The following is an 11,369-nucleotide window of genomic DNA, read 5'->3' as shown; positions in this document are numbered from 1 at the left end:
AAATATATTAATATATCATTCTTTTAAAATTGACTGCATAGAAAAAATATGTCACACAAATTATATAAAAATTATATAAGTTTTCATAGTGTTAAGAGTTAATTACATTATATCCATACTCTTTTTCAAATTACAAAAATTTCTTAGAATTAAAATTTTTTGGATACATCAACAGAAATGTGGATACATCGGCCATGACACTATTCAAAAAAACATGCAGACACATATCTCACGGATGAATTCGAGATGGGAGGAGTGTATTTGAGAGGGAATATGGGTGCATCCAAGAGGAGAGATGTATTTAAGAGGGGATAAAGATGTATTCGAGAGAGGATAGAGATGTACCCAAGAGGAGATAATAATGTATCTGATAGAGAATAGAGATGTATCTGAGGGATTTTTGTATTTTTTTTTTTAAATGGTAGAAAATTTTAGAAACTATAATAAAATAAAATGAGAATTTAGGTAAAAAAATTGAATTAAAATTAAAAATTTAATTAATTATATAAGGCCCCGTGAACGGGCCTTCAATTATCTAGTTATTATTTTATTTTTTAATTATATAGAAGAGACAAGTGGAGGACGACCAAGGGCATTATTGTCAATTCATAAAGATTCTAGAATGTTCCTTTCGATGTTGTGATATCAAGAAAGTTGTAATAGATTTGTAATATATTTTCCTAAATGTCATGTATATCCTAATGACGTGACATTTAGTATGAACCCGCATTTTCAATCATACTTTTTCATAATATAGACTTATTTTATTTAGTCTATCTTAATGAGATATTACACTTCATATATATTTATTTTTTGTACAGTGTAAAATTTTAATCAAACCAAAAATATCTATTAAATAAATGTAGGATAAATTTTATTTTTACAACATACTAATATTTTTTATAGGTCTAAAGGAAATTCTAAATTAATGATTGTTAAGACCTAGAAATTTAGTTTACATGATGTTTGTCGAAAAAAATCATATTAATATATTACAACTAATATGATTATTGACGTGATAACTTATTTTAAGTAATATTCCTCTATATTATAAAGTAAATAACTTCTTACTATGAGGACATATAAAAATATTCATATCAATTTTTCATTAAACATCAAATTTTGTAATTTATAATAAGATAAATTACAATTAATATAAGTAAATAAATTTATAGTGTGAAAATTCTTTATACTAATATGTATAAGAACTAAACATATTAAAATATATAATTTGTACTCCATTTTTCATAAATAAATTTTTAACTATAAATAAATTATCTCTTATAATTTTCATATTGTTTCATTATGACAATTAACACATGACATATATATATACATATATATATATATATATATATATATATATATAATGAGTGAGAATTAACTCATAACGACCTTCATATGATAGTGAGTTGCACTTATTAGTCTTGATTTTCTACTTCTACAATCTTGAATTATAATAAATTAATGTCATTTGTCGAGAGTAAGGAGTATATTAAACATTAGATTATGAATGCTTTACAACTCAAAAACAAATGTTTCCACAATTGATATCAATACTTGAATTTTAAATTAAGTTACTTTATTACAGTTTGGGCTATTATCGGCATAATGTTGATAAAAATATAATATTAAAAAAATAGTGAAAGAACTTTAGTATTTTCATTTTTAATTTTGTTAAAAGGAAAAATAGTTATAATAACTTAAATTTCATAAATATAAAATGGAATTTAAGTTTGTACTCACTCCATTTCAATTTATGTAATGTTTATTTGACTTAACATGAAGTTTTTAAAAAAAAAACACTTTTAAGACTCGTAGTCTAAAACAAACCATAGATGTTCATATGATTATAAATTATCTTACTAATAATAAAACGAATATTTTGAAGTCAAAATGTTATTAAATATATTAATATATCATTCTTTTGAAATTGACTACAAAGAAAAATATGTCACATAAATTAAATAAAAATTGTATAAATTTTCATAGTGTTGAGAGATAATTACATTATATCCATACTCTTTTTCAAAATACAAAAATTTCTTAAAATTAAATTTTTTTGGATACATCAACAAAAATGTGGATACATCGCCGTGACACTATTCAAAAAAAACTTGTAGGCACATATCTCACGGATGAATTCGAGATGGGAGGAGTGTATTCGAGAAGGAATATGGGTGCATCCGAGATGAGAGATGTATTTAAGAGGGGATAAAGATGTATTCCAGAGAGGATAGAGATGTAGCCGAGAGGAGATAATGATGTATCTGACAGAGGATAGAGATGTATCTAAAGGGATTTTTGTAATTTCTTTAAATGGTAGAAAATTTAGAAACTATAATAAAATAAAAAGAGAATTTAGGTGAAAAAATTAAATTAAAATTGATAAGATAATTAATTATATTGGGCTCATGAACGGGCCTTCAATTATCTAGTTTACTACTATATAGAAGAGTGATGAATTAGGAAGACTAAGGGTAAAATAGTCTTTTACTATACTATATAGAAGAGTGATGAATTAGGACGACCAAGGGTAAAACAGTCTTTTACTATTAATCTCTACTAACTATCCATCACACACTAAAAGGGAATTTTCTAGAAAGAGAAGTAAGAATGACCAAGGGTAAAAGTGTCTTTTAGAACTAAATAATATCTACCTATACGACTATAAATAGGAATTTTCTAGAATTACACTTTAGACACAAATAAAGAGACCTTCTCTCTTTCCATCAATGCTCACTCTTCATTGTTGTCTCAGTTTCTTCTCCAGTAAGTGTCTTTTTCTCTTCTAAATTTTTTTTTATCTTCACTACTCTTCTTTCATATTTTTTTCATGAATTGAGTAATTTTCAGCTTCTAGACCACAATTTATATATACAATTTGACTTGTTTGTGTAAAAACCATTATTTTGTCCTATTTTCTCTTTGATACCCAATTTATATGTATGGATTCTTTTTATTACTATATAGAAGAGTGATGAATCAGGACGACCAAGGGAAAATAGTCTTTAACTACTAAATATTATCTACTAACTATATATCACACACACTAAAAAAATTACTACTATATAGAAGAGTGATGAATTAGGACGACCAAGGGTAAAATAGTCTTTTACTATACTATGTAGAAGAGTGATGAATTAGTACAACCAAGGGTAAAATAGTCTTTTACTATTAATCTCTACTAACTATCTATCACACACTAAAAGGGAATTTTCTAGAAAGAGAAGCTCAAGAATGACCAAGGGTAAAAGTGTCTTTTACCACTAAATAATATTTACCTATATGACTATAAATAGGAATTTTCTAGAATTACACTTTAAACACAAATAAAGAGACCTTCTCTCTTTCCATCACTGCTCACTCTTCATTGTTGTCTGAGTTTCTTCTCCAGTAAGTATCTTTTTCTCTTCTGAATTTTTTTATCTTCCATGCTCTTCTTTCATACTTTTTCATAAATTGATTAATTTTCAATTTCTAGACCACACTTTATATATATAATTTGACTTGTTTGCGTAAAAAGCATTATTTAGTCCTATTTTCTCTTTGATACCCAGTTTATATGTATGGATTCTTTTTATTACTATATAGAAGAGTGATGAATTAGGACGACCAAGGGAGTGATGAATTAGGACGACATATAATAAATAATTCTAGAATTATCTTTTTATATATAAAGTGAATACTGATCAAGGGCAAAAATATAATTTCATGCTAACAAAAATCTACGAAGAATGATAACAAAAATATTAAATAGTTCTAGAAACATCTTAACTTTTTGTTATTACCATTAACTTATTTCGTTATTACTTCACTTTCTTTTTCTTTTTTTGTGAGTTATTGTGATATTCATTATGCTTATTTAAAAAAAAACTACTTTTTATATCATAAATATCATGAATTAATTATTTCAATCTTTATTTTGGCTCTAATTAATATATTTGAAGATAAATTATTGTGATAAAATTAATAATATATATTAGATTGAAATTTAAAAAAAGATGTTAAAAAGTAACTTTACAAATAAAAATTAATAGGATGATATATTTGTATTAAAGATGACCAAGAAGAAAATGTTCTAACAAAAATCTATCAAGAATAAATAATTCTAGAAACATCTTTCTATATATGAAATTAATAATGATCAAAGGTAAAAATATAACTTCATGCAAGCAAAAATCTACCAAGAATGATAATAAGAAACTTAAATAGTTCTAGAAACATCTTTAGTTATTATTATTAGTTTTACCTCATTTTTGTTAGTTCTTTATTTTTATGAGTTATTGTGATATCTATTTATTATATGAAAGTAAATAAATAATTATTACACTTAGATCTTAATAATTATCTATCAAGTATAATATTAGTTGGAACCTATCGAATCTAAAAGGGAAAATGCATAAGTACCCCCTCAATCTATGCCCGAAATCCTAGAGACACATTTATACTATACTAAGGTTCTGTTACCCCCCTAAACTTATTTTATAAGTAATTTTCTACACCTTTTTCGACCTACGTGGCACTAGCTTGAAAAAAAAAAGTCAACAAGCGTTGGGCCCACAAGATAGTGTCATATAGGCCGAAAAGGGGTAAAAAATTATTAATAATGTAAGTTCAGGGGGATAATAGGACCTTAGTATAGTATAAGTGTGTCTCTGAGATTTCGGGTATAGGTTGAGGGGATACTTGTGCATTATTTCAAATTAAAATCAAAATTTATATTTATATATAAACTTTATGCATTGATTTTTTTTTTTAATTTTATGATCTTAAATATGCTATATAAAAAAAATAAAATTCAGAATTTATTTTCTTTTTGAAATGAAATAAAAATAAGTTCATATAAATCGAAAAGGAGGGAGTCATATGTTAAAAATGAAATATATATGGGTTATTATTGAATGAGCTTTCATATATTATTATTATTTTTAAAAATTATTTGGCTTCCTTATATTAATTTGTGCAAATATGTGGAGTTTTAAAGATTTGAACATTTTAATATAGAAATATAATGATTTGAAAATTTTAAAATGTGGAGTTTTAAAGATTTGAACATTTTAATATAGAAATATAATGATTTGAAAATTTTAACTCTTCGTTTTAATTTGTAATTTGTTACATATTTGAAAATTACATAAAAAAGAAGCTTAAAAACGCAATGTAACAATTTATGATATTTTTAGAAAAACATAATTAAAAAACATAATGAAATTTGGTTGACTCCCTTATTTTTATTGAAATAAAAAAAGTTACATATATTGTTTGAAAATAATATAAGAACTAAAAAGTACTATGAATCACAGTAAAATTATAAATATGTGAGAATCATATAAGAAATTTCGTTTACTCTCCTAAAATTGCTTGTATCACATAAAATTTTAAAAAATGGAGTAACAAATATTATTCGAAAATAACATAAAAGGTACATAAATTAACAATTTAAAATATTCTTTTTAGAAAACACATAAAAAATTTAGTTCACTTTTTCAAATTTCATTTGTGTCACATAAATTGGGAGAAAAAAAACTAACATACGTTGGGCCTGCGCTGACGCGGACACATGATATCTAGTACTATATAGAAGAGTCATCACATGGACAACCACCGCAATAAAAATTGTACAATAAGCTATTTTACTTGAACTTTAAAGTGTTGTACACGTGTCAATTGGAACCTGATTGCTAACTCTAAGTGGGTACCACAAACCAGCATAGATAATTCTAGAGTTATCTTCCCAGAATCCTTATTCCAGAAATTACCCAGAATTATCTCCTTCAATTAATTGCACAAAATTTCTCTCACATTATCTTCATTATAGAAGTTACTCACTCACTATCTTCGTTTCTTCAGGTATGCTCCTTCTATTTATTTTGCCCAGATCTTTTTGTTTCTTTTTTTTATAATACTTGTAATTGAAACTTTTAAGTGAATTATTACAAATTTGAAAAAAAAGAATTTGAGAATGAAAATCAAGAGAGAAAAGAGATTTATCTTTGTCATCTCATGATGTTCTGATTCTTGATATCAATATATAATGCACGCTATTCCTATTCAAAGTTTTGCAATTTAAATGGGGTTGAACTACACAAGCCACTTATTTTGTTTTAATTTGTGACATATTATCTTTGTGGCTTAAAAATCCACACACTCCATGTCAAACTGCTAAATTATTGAAATTGAGTGTTTTTGTTTTGTTCATGTTCTTAATTTTTTTCTAGAGGTGTTTCCCATCTTTGTTCAATTTCTATTCACCTTTTTGTTTAGAGCTAATATCTTAAAAGGTCACTCAACTATATGAAATATCTAGAAAAGTCATTAAACTATGTTATGTATCAATAAAGACACTCAACTTATGATTTTTATTTTCAAAAATCACTCATTCATTAAATAAATTTGATCTGACAAAGTAAATTATATTCCAACTGATGAAGTTTCGAATGACTAAATTATATCTGGATACGTGAAATGATGATCACCATAATTTAAATTTGGCATATCAGTTGACCATAATTCAAGTAATTATTTTACTTTAAAGTAATACAATTTGGACGTTTGCTCTGCCAAAATCTTTATTTCTTATTTAGTCTTTTGTTCACAAGGAACCAAATGAAGAACCAATAATAGCTATTAAGACTAATGTACTGGCTACTCAAGGTGTTAGCGAAGTTGTAATTGAAGGTATTAAAACTGCTGGAAGATCATGTACTTCTAAGAGAGGTTGTTGAGGTTCAGAAGAAGAAGATTAGAAATCATAGCATAGTATTGATATTATTTTTGTAATTTTTTGTGGTCATTTCAAATATCTATTATGTCATAATACATTTTTTGGTGGGTTCATGATTAAATGTCATAAGAAAAAAAATTGTCATGCTAAATTTGTTTAATGATAAATTTGCTTGAGCGATTTTTGAAGATAAAAAATTTGAGTTGGGTGATTTTATTGACGCAAACCAAAATTCATTGACTGAACTGAAATGTAAAAAAGCGTGGAAAAGAAAAGGTCGGCTTTTCTTTTTCTTTTATACCTTGATTAGACGGAACTACATGAAAGTCTGAAATCTAAGTCACTACACCTATTAAGTCTTCGGCCCCTCCCGGCCGAATTTTGATCTTGACGCCTTGACGGAACTACACCTAAAAGAACAGTGCTAAAGAGGAACTCCACTCTGCCCTAACCTAATCGTTTGGAATTCAACCTTTTAGCAGTGTATATAAGATAGTTTTTCATAGTTGAGTGACCTTTTAAGATATTAGCTCATTTGTTTAATGAGATTCAAATTAGTCCTTTCTTTTAAGATACTAGCTCATTTGTTTAATGAGATTCAAATTAGTCCTTTCTTTTTCAAATTGGATATGCACCTTTGATGTGGTAGAAATTGAGTGTACTCTATCTCCTAATGTTCTGCTGCATGAAAATCATAGTGTAGGTCTGGAATGATATTTCTACAACATCCGATATTTCATTTTCTTAAGTATTGAGAGAAATATGACAATAAAAGAAAATCAGGTCTCTTGGATATGCTCCAGCTCCTATATCATTTAGTTCAATGTCCAGTACTGTCAATGTGCTCTCATATAGAGAACGAGCATTGAATGAGCAATCACTGCACCGCCAATTTACAAATATTCTCTTTGCTCAATATCCACAATATATTTTTCTCCCTTTTGATATCCAGGTGCTAACAACCTTGGTATTCCAAAGGCAACTAGAGCCCCATAAGATATGCTTACAACAACAAATTGAGGTATTAATGTTTCTTTTTAGTCATCTGCTTTCGTTCTTAAATAAATAATTGGGTATTGAGTTATCAAGAAAATTTTCAACTTAAGAAATCTTGTATAACAATGGATATATTTCAGTATTTATGTATTCATCCTATAAATTTTTTTATTGTCAAAATTGATGCAATGACTGTCACCATTTTTTTTCGTTGTTTCACTCTTTGTTACCCTGAGGAAACTAGACAGTTTTCCTGTTACAACGCTAAAGAATAGAGACGATTTGTACAGTTGCAAAATATGCTCGACCATTTTACATAGTTGAGACATTAACTTATAACAGAAAAGAACCAACAGAATGTGCAACAGTCTAGAGTTAAAAGAATGGGTAGGAAATTTCGATTATTATAAAATTCTTGTTCTTAACATTCTCTATCTAGACCATTTTCTTTGGTTTCCTTGAACTATTAGTCTATGTGCAAGGCTTAACAGTTTTATCATATTTTATTTATATAGCATTTATCGAATATGTTGAGCAATTTTGACTTAAAATAACATAGTGTTGAAGTGTTCTTTGGATGTTCAATTCTCAAGCATATGGTTCTGCAAGTACAGTTCATGAAATTTATTTTTGGAATTTAGTATTACTTCCATATTTTATAACATTCTCAAGATTTCTTTTTTTGCGAAAGAAAATCTACTTATTAGTCTCTAGATTTGTTATGTATGAAGGAAATTATAGGAGATTAGAAATGATCATACTCAAAAGAAGTATAAGTGACCTACAAATACATTAAATAATATGTCCTGTTATGGTGATCAAAACTTTTTAAAGGAAACAAGATAGATTTAAAATTACATCAAGATTGGTCTAAAAAATTACAATTAATTGCATAGTCTCTACCTATATTTGAACTTTGGTAGACTTTTCTTTTATATAGGAAATATCTTAGGGAAATTTTATAGATAGTATGATTAGGTAAATATTGTTAGATTACTGAATGAGAGAGTTACATTACACTTGGCAAATGTCTATATATCTAATTATGTTTGTGTCGTAACATATTTATTGCATAGTTCAGATCTTATTGTGACAAGGAGGAAATTTCTTAAGGATTGTGTATCGTTTTTGTTTTTCATGTGATAACATAAATGTATGGTTCTAAGGAATACAAATATTATGCTTCAAAACAACTAATATGTAATATTATAGTGTCATGGTAGAAGGCTAATGAACTGGAGGTATTGTTAGAAAGTATTTTGAAAGTATGGCATGTATATCATGAGAATATAGAAACCTATAGAGATTTTGTGGCCTTACAAGTTACGATAGAGATCTAGCGACACATTTTAGAGATAAATCTTTGGTGTTGGATGTATCGTCAGGTTGTGTAGAGCCAAATGTTCTTACCTTTTTCTTTCATTTCAGAAAAAGAGACACTGGCTTTGATGAGCTAGACTCTCTCTTTTGTTTGGTTTTCTCTTTAATATTGTAGAATATATCAATATAAGGTTCAAAGTAGTGGTTTGAATACATTAGCCAATTCTATTGTTTTTTGTTCCATTTTAAAATAAATAGTTTCAACTATAAAATTCAGCTTAAGAATGATATAGTTTTATTACTCTATAATTACCAGTACAGTCTACAAGGTCTTTAAGTTTCTCTGTTTGAATGTTGCTCTATACTGCAAACATACCAAAATAATAGACATTGTTACCTTTGTAAGAATACTAATTTGTCATTCTAGAAATATGACGTCTCCCGAATAATTTTATTTTGTTTCCTTGGTTAGTAACTTGCTATCCGTGTTGCAACATTGATCTAAGATTGCGTTCTGCAGCGCAAGGTATTCGAGATTGACTATGCAAAGGCTTTTAAGTCAACTTTGATATCGGTAACTTCATACGTACGGGGACTCTTCATGATTGACAAAGCTCCATGATATTACTGCCAGGGATTGGACTAGAACAACAGTCACATGTGTGAGTTTTGTATTTTCAAATTGGGATTTATCTTATTTATTTACGTATTTATTTTTTTATTTATATTCTTTTGTTAACCATAGGGCTTTCTTTGCTTGGTTTTATTTGTGAAGTTCTTTAAAATAGGACATGATTGTGCTAACAAATCCTTCTGAAAGAACAAATCATTAGAAGATACTGTTGGAATTGTTAACCTTTTAGTCATTGATATATCCTTATAAGCCATGACTGTTCAAACATGATTGGCATCACGTGAAAACGAACATGTTAGTCAAATAGCTCATATCCATTTGTTTTCTTCAAGTCAATTACATCTTTGATTGTGGCATAGCCTGTGAAATGCCAACGATTTAGTCTATTGTATTTAGATTTCAGCTGAAAATTTCAAGAGTTATACCACTGGATTCTGGTTAGACCGAAATACCGTACCTGTTGACATTGTGTTCCTTTATAAGCTTGCCTATATTGAAAAAGGAAATCCGTGACCCGTAAACTTTATCAACTGATCCTACAAAAGTCAAAGTATAGGCATATATGTCAGATTTATCAATGTTTAAATTTGCTCTTCATGTTAGTTATTGTTGCGGTTGTATATATGAATGTAGTATGACAACTCTTTCGAGTAATGGTAATTAAAGTAGCCACTTAAATAAGTCTTTATTCATGTATGAGGCTTCCCTTATAATTGTTTATACTAGACTCACATTTTATACTCATTATTCATCTTTATGTAAAAACTATAACTTTTCAATTTCTCTATTCCAGGTTGCACTAATAAAAAGCTTGGTGGCTTCTTCGGAAGGAGGAGTTCAATTCAGTCCCTGCTCTGAGGAAGGCAATTATATTAGATTACGGTCCTATTCTGTCTGTAGCTTACTGGTGTACAATTATTACTAATCGTTTTGCTCTTGCTGATCATTTTTGCTCTGAAAATAGCCAAATTTTCTAATTTTCTATGCCCTTTTTTTGTACAAGTTTTTGATTCTCATGTCTATTTTGAATCTTGATTTAGGTGGCTTTGTCATTTCAATTCTTAGACTGTTTCGACTACCCTTCAAAACTTATGATGAGAACATAGCATCTGAGTGCTTGCTTCCTTTTTTTTGTTTTTTCAATCTAATTCTTGACCAATATGAAAATTGATATTCGCAGCTAATAATTTAATGTATTCACTTGTAATATAAAAGTTTAACATAAAAAAAATGGTATCTTTCTTCATTGTATTGTAATACAAATTTACTTTATTGTATTACAGCTGGTCTTCAAAGCATAAAAAATAATTTAACCTCTTCAAAATAAAATGTTGGACTCGTGGAGCACGGGCCATACTTATCTAGTTTCTATTATATAGAAAGATGAAGGCCAAGGACGACCAATGGCAATATCGAAAAAAATGATGTGATTGAAGGTCAAAATGGTAAATGGCTGGCTATATGTGTAGAAGATCTTCCAATTTTCAATTTAAATTAAAAAAAATTACTCCATTATATTTTCAAGTTGGAGAGTGAAAGTCTGAAACCGTCTCTTTCATTCTCGGAACTTCAGAGTTCCTCCAATCGAGGACACATATACCACATACCCATATATATATATATATATATATATATATAAACGTACATCTCATTTTTCCAAGAGAAGAGAGGAGTACCATGCCAATTCTCCAT

General features: G+C 27.8%; 1 long non-coding RNA gene across 1 annotated transcript; it reads left to right on the top strand.

Moving 5' to 3' along the window:
* The first annotated feature begins 5,759 nt into the window (after positions 1–5,759).
* LOC107017251 lies at positions 5,760–10,676 on the top strand. Its single transcript, XR_001456478.2, has 4 exons — positions 5,760–5,853; positions 7,680–7,748; positions 9,564–9,705; positions 10,471–10,676. It is a non-coding gene; the product is annotated as an uncharacterized LOC107017251 (long non-coding RNA).
* Positions 10,677–11,369: the final 693 nt, after the last annotated feature.

This window comes from Solanum pennellii, chromosome 4 (assembly GCF_001406875.1).
Source record: "Solanum pennellii chromosome 4, SPENNV200".
NCBI classification, from domain to species: domain Eukaryota; kingdom Viridiplantae; phylum Streptophyta; class Magnoliopsida; order Solanales; family Solanaceae; genus Solanum; species Solanum pennellii.
The sequence above is the reverse complement of the archived record's forward strand: the minus strand, read 5'-3'. Positions and strand labels throughout refer to the sequence as shown.